This window comes from Orycteropus afer, unplaced genomic scaffold, assembly GCF_000298275.1.
Source record: "Orycteropus afer afer isolate SDZICR_OR568_19922 unplaced genomic scaffold, OryAfe1.0 scaffold00087, whole genome shotgun sequence".
In the NCBI taxonomy this organism is placed as follows: Eukaryota; Metazoa; Chordata; class Mammalia; order Tubulidentata; family Orycteropodidae; genus Orycteropus; species Orycteropus afer.
The window spans coordinates 5,658,311-5,665,436 of record NW_006921674.1 but is presented as its reverse complement, the minus strand read 5'-3'; positions in this window follow the sequence as shown (position 1 = coordinate 5,665,436).

The window sequence follows — 7,126 nt, the reverse complement described above, 5'->3', positions numbered from 1 at the left end:
CCAACAGAAATACTCCACTTGGATAACATTTACAATCAGCTCCTCAGTTGCTCATTCCACCACTGAGTTTACAATGACTTATGGGTAGAAAAGCCATACTAAGTAATTTACTACACTGCACTTGCCATTTACTAGCTCAGTGACCTTGGTTAATTTACTTAACTTCTCTGTGCTTCAATATCCTCTGTTAACTAAGCATAACCATAATACCTATCACACAGAGTTATTAAGAGTATTAAATGAATTAATATATGGAAATCTTTAGATAGTGCTTGAAACATGGTAAGCACCATCTAAATTTTGGTTATTATAATTGTTATTGTAAGTTAAACATTTTAAAGTAGTGTAATACCTAAGGCACTTGACTGCTAACCAGAAGGTTGGCGGTTCAAACCTACCAGCCACTCCTCAGAAGGAAGGTTGGGCAATCTACTTCTGTAGTGATACTGCCTCAGAAACCCAAGGAGGGGTCACTATGTGTTGGGTCTGACTTGATGGCACATAATAACAACACATTGTATTACGAAAATGTAGAGATCACTGTGATTCCGATGGTGAATATCACTCCCAAAGACTTGCCCAAATTAAGTTTAAGTTCTTAGAGATGAAGACAATGTTAGTCTAAAGATTCTTCACTGAGAAAAAAGGACTGTAAATATTATGACAAAATGTGTATTTGATAGAGAGCAATTTGTAATGTGTTTTGCCCCCATATATAATTTCTAGATATGACACAATTATTCTCAGTTTATAAATACATTTTTGGTAAGTTTTATTTAATTCTATGTTTTATGTAATAATTTTAAGAACATTTCATGTAAAATGTGTTTTGCTTTTAAATATGAATCTTACATCTGACAGTTAAAGTTTTTCCTTACAGTCTTCTATATAGAGCCCTTGTTACTGAATATAAAAGTTATATTTGCTATTTTGTGAAACACTTGGAAAAATATAGAAAAGCTCAAAGGATCAAATGAAAACCATCTACAATCCTAATACTCAAAGATGACCATTTTTCAAAGTTTTGTTTACTTTGAGTCCTTTAACTCTATTCATATATGTGTATCTATATGTGTCATATCCATAAAACAAAAGACAAATGGGATTCATATTGCACCTACTTTTACAAACACCCTGCATAGTGAGAGGCAGTGATATCAGGGGTTGTGAGCTCTGGTGGGGTAGTGCCTAGGGCAGTTGACTGCTAACCAGAAGGTTGGCAGTTCAAACCCACCAGCCACACCTCAGAAGGAAGATTGGGCAATCTACTTCCATAGTAATACCACCTCAGAAATCCAAGGAGAGGTCTCTATGAGTCAGATTTGACTTGACGGCTATGAGTCTCCCCCCCGCCCAAGCACCTTGCATAATGAGAGGCAGTGATATTAGGGGTTGTGAGTAGGGAGTCAGGGTCACACTGCCATTTCACTAGCGGTCTCAACTTGAACAGATATCATTTATTCTCTCTGTCCTGGTTACCCAGTACTGCTCTGACAAGAATATACCACAAATGGGATTCTTGAACAAACAGGAGTTTATTCTTTTACAGTTTGGAGGCTTTAAGTATGAGTTTAAAGCGCCAGGCTCTAGGGGCTGGGTGAAAACCCCTCAATCTTGGGCTTCAGCTCTGACTCCTGCTTCTGGCCCACTGAAGCTAGAGGCTTTTCTTCACTCAGACAGCTGCTGGCTGCTGAGACTGACAAGCCCAAGGTTGACAAGTAAAGAGGCCCAGTCCTGATGTTACCAAACCACAGAGCAAGCAATTAATTCAAGTCTATTGAAAGTCCCAAGGTTGGTAGAGCATGGCAGGCTGCTGAACAATGACACAGCAACATGCAGGGTTCAATTGTGCTATGAGCTAGAGACCATTCCCAAAGCTGCTGCTTATATATGGGAAGCAGACCATAGCCCTAAAGCAGCTACCCAGCTGCTCCAATATATTACACCATGGATTTAATTATCAATCTTGCCATGGAGAATAACTACATCCAGCTGCCCAGTCACTCAACCGGGCCTAGTGAAGTTGAAACACAAACTTAACTACCCCATTCTCTGAGTCTCATCATTTTCACTTTTAAGTGGTGATGACAAGGTCAATCCAAGATAGCAGACTAGTCAGAAATACCACCAAGATCCTCTAGAACAAAGATTCGAGAAACTAAGCGAAATGAATATGAATGACAAGCCTGGAACCCAGAGCTTCAAGGGAAAGAATAATGAAGTAGATCAAATATTGATTAGAGGAAGATATTGAACAAAAACAGTGAACAAGGAGACATATGGAGCGATGAATTACCAACTGGCCTGGCACAGCATGGGCATTTTGAATTATTGCAAATAGCATTCTGATTGGGACAGGAACCAGATAACTGGTCCTGCTCACCCAAGACTGCACCACATCAGTAATTGGAGACCAGAGAGGTGTGATATTTTCCCCTAACATGCACAACCTACTGGTGACCAGAGGCACAGCCCCCACCCCCACAACTGCTGCCCACCCCCACCAGTCTGTGCTGTGTCACCTTTTTCTTTTTTCTTAGTTATTCCCTCTTTCCCCCATGTTTTTCTCTTCCTTTTCCCTCCCTCCTCCCCCCTTGTTTTGATCCCATAGAATGGGTTCCTTGCACTTACTGCCTCCACAGTCAGCAGCACCTATCTTTACTGGCCCATGAGGAGTGGTATGTGACCCTATGGAGTAGGAGTCCCAGTCCCTGAACCTGCATGGTCAGCAGCACCTGTCCCTGCTCATCTGCAGTCAGTGGTGCATGCTCTGTGCTCCCATGGAGAGAGTGCTGTGTTCCCAATGCAACCACATTTGGCAGCTAGTACTTGCATCACTGCTGTGATACTTCCCCCCTACTTTTTTCCCCCTATCTTTATAATCCTTTCCTCTCCATCCCAATTTTATTCTTCTTCTCTTTTCCTTCTTTTTCCTCTTCTCTCCCTGCCTTTTTTTTTTGGATCCCATAGAGCAAGTACCTCCCCCACCTGTAGCCGGCAGTGTGCATTTGTGCTGTGCCAGCACCATACTCTCACTATAGTCATTTTTGGTGGATCTTGTTTGGGCCAGTGCTGTGCCACATTTTTCTTTCTTTTCTTTTTAAAAATTGATTTCTTCTTAATTCTTTCCTCTTCCCCTTTGTTTTTTTCTTTCATTTTTTCCTCCTCCCCTCTTTTCTTTGTTTCCCCATCAATCAGGAGCCAACAACTTTACCTCACCATATCCACTGCCCCACCAGCCCACCTACATGGTAAGTGCCACCACCTGCTCCAGCACCACTGGGCTAATGACAGATGGTGGCCAATACCATCCAGCCTGTCGTCAGCTGCTTTACATGACCAGTGATTAAGGACTCACACACACACTCTCAAGTACTATGAGATTCACCCAGAGACACATGGTGAATGCCTCAGTGCTACAGAACTAGTGACCAGAACAGCACACCCACCTTGTTACCCAGATACACTAAGTCAAACAAAACAAAAAATCAGAGCAAAGCAAACCAACATACAGTGAACAAATTAATACAATAATACCACCATGTCTCAGAAACAACAACAAAAAGACCTAACCAAACTCACTGCCATGGAGTTGGATCCAACTCATAGTGAACGCTCCTTCAGTTTCTGTGGTGGTATTACTACAGAAGTAGATTGCCCAACCTTCCTTCTGAGGAGTGGCTGCTGGGTTTGAACTGCCAGCCTTTTGGTTAGCAGTCAAATGCATTAGGCACTACACCACCAGAACTTCTCCTCAGAAACAGCAGGCAATTTCAAATCCCACACACACAAAAACAGGGCAAGATAGTTCAAGCAAGTGACCAAAATACAGAGCCATAATATCTTTCAGAGGAAGAAAAGCTATTAGAACTACTTGATAAGGAGTTCAGAAGAATTATATTTAGGATCTTTCAACAAATTAAGAAAGAGATTAAGAAAAACAAAGATAACACCAAGGGAATCATAGAAAAAAATCAAGGAACAAAGACAAAATTCTAGAAAAATTCAGGAAAGCAATACAAAAACAAATTGACAAAAAAGAGGAAAATTAGAATTCATACCAAAACATCAAATAGAAATTCAGAAGAATAATACTAAAATTTCAGAAATAGATAACACATTGGAAGGGCAATGGGATAGAATTGAATCAATAGTAGACAGAATTAGCTTAATTGAAGACTAACTAATACTAATCTGTTAGAGGAACATTAGTAAAAAGAATGAACATAATTGAAGAAAGCCTAAGGATTATGTGGAACACCATTAAGAGGATTAATTTATGTGTGATTGGAATAGGAGGAAACCAAAAAAAAAAAAAAAAAAAAAAAACCACTGAGAAAATTATTGAAAATTTGTTGTAAAAAACTTTCCCTAATATCATGAAAGACAAGAAGATATACATTCAAGAAACTTGATGAACACCAAGCAGAATACATACAAAAATAAAATCACCAAGACATATCATAATCAAACTTTCCAAAACCAAATACAAAGAAAAAATCCTGAAAGAAGCTTAGGAAAAAGTAAAGGTTACCTACAAAAGAGAACCAATAAGACTAAGCTCTAATTTCTTAGTAGAAACCATGCAGGCAAGAAGGCAATGGGATGACATATAAGATCTTGAAAAAAGAATACCAACCAAGAATTATATATTGTTGTCATGTGCCATTGAGTTGGCTCTGACTCATAGTGAATCTATGTACAACAAAATGAAACCCTGCCTGGTCCTGTGCTAGCCTCGCAATCTTTGCTATACCTGAGCCCATCATTGCAGTCACTGTGTCAATCCATCTTGCTGGACACCTTCTCATTTTTTGTTGAGTCTCCACTTTAACAGGCATGATATTCTTCTCCAGGGAATGGTCCCTTCTGTCAACATGACCAAAGTAGGTCAGACAAAGTCTGACCATTCTCTCTTCCAAAGAGCATTCTGGCTGCACTTCTTCCAGGACAGAATGTTAGTTCTTCTGGCAGTCCATGGTACTTTCAGTATTCTTTGCCAACACCACAACTCAGAAGCATCAACTTTTGTTCGGTCTTCCTTATTCATATTTGAAATACTGGTGGCATAACTTCCAGCCTCATAGCAACGTGCAAGCTACCACAGTATGATAAACTGACAGATAAGTGGTGGAGTAATTATATATCTAGCAAAATTGCCCTTCCAATAAAATGAAAAATAATTAGAACATTTTCAGAAAAGAGAAATGAAAGGAATTTGTGAAAACCCCATCAACCTTAAGAAATGGTAAAGTGAGTCCTTCAACTAAAGAACTAACAATGATAGAAAACAGCTAGAGATTAAGATACATGGAAACATCACTCAGAAACCAACATAGATACAGAAGTATCACAAATAAAGTAAACTTATAAAACTGAAAATTAGGAACCAGAGAAATCAATTTGTAAGCAATGACAACTACAAAGCAAAAAGGGAATAAACGCTGTAGTTATAGAACTTCCAAATGAAGGGGAAGAAAAGATAATATCAAATTGGCTGTCTTAAGCTTGGGAAGAGAATAACAAATTACAGGGTAACCTCAAAGAAAATTAGTAAACCTTCTCATCAATATGAAAAAGAAGAAAATCTTGAAAATTAAGTAAACACTAAAACAACATCAATAAAAGAAGCAATAAGAAAATCCACAAACTCAGCACAAAAAATATATGGAAAAAAGAAACTATCAACACCACAAAACAAAACAAAACAGCAAAATAACAGATGTAAATTCATACCAATTAATAATTACACTGAATGTAAGTAGATTAAATGTACAAATCAAGAGATAGAGAGTAGCAGAATGGATAAGAAAACATGACCCATCAATATGCTAAAAATAAAAGGCTAGAAAAACATATATCAAGCAAATGGCAACTGAAAAAGAGCAGGAGAGGCAATATCAATTTCTGATAAAACAGACTTTAAGGCAAAAGCCAACAAAAAAGATAAGGAAGGACATTATAAAATGATTGAAGTGTCAATAAGTAGGAGGACATAACAATAAGAAATGTCATGTTATTTATTTACCCAATGATAGACCCCCAAAATACATAAATCAAAAGATTGAAAAGAGAAATAGACAACTCCACAACAATAGTAGGAAACTTTAATATAGCATTTTTGATGAAGGACACAACAACTAGAAAGAAAGTCAACAAAGATACAAAAGCTCTAAACAACATAGCCAACCAACTCATAGACCTATATAGAACAATCCACCAAAAACAGCACATTATACATTCTTTTCCATCCCAGAGAAAACAATCTTCAGAATGGATCATATGTTGGGCCACAAGGCAAGCTTCAATAAATTTAAAAACATTGAAATACTACAAAGTATCTCCTCAGATCACAATGCTATAAAATTAGAAATCAACAACAGAAAGATTGCAGGAAAAAAATCAAATACATGGAGAATGAGTGACACCCTGTTTAAAAACTACTGGGTAACAGAAGAAATAGAAAGTGAAATAATAATAATAAAAAAAATTCCTTGAATCAAATGAGAATGAAATAAGAAATGAAATAAGTGATGTCACAACAGAACTGAAATAAAGAGAATAAAGCAGAATATTATGAAGAGCTGTATTTCAACAAATATGAAAACCTAGAAGAAATGGGCACATTTTTAGAAACACTCTACCTAACCAAGCTTACATGATCTGAGGTAGAAAATTTGAACAGACCCATAACAAAAGAAGAAATTGAACAGGTCATAAATAAACTTCCAACAGAAAAAAGTCTGGGCACAGATGGTTTCATTGGAGAATTCTACCAAACTATTCCAAAACACAGATAAGGATGGGATTATTCCTGAATTTATTCTATGAAGCAAATATAACTCTGATACCAAAACCAGGCAAAGACAGCACTAAGAAAGAAAGTTATAGACCGATATCCCTCACAAATATAGTTGCAAAAATTTGCAACAAAATTGTAGCCAAGAGCATCCAACAACATAAAAAAAAAAAAAAAAAAAAGACATTATGACTAAGTTTGATTCTTGCCATGTATACAAGGATGGTTTAACAGTTAAACAATTGATGTAATCCACCACATTAATAAAACAAAAGGAGCTCTGGTAGCGTAGTGCCTAAGGCACTTGACTGCTAACCAGAAGGCTGG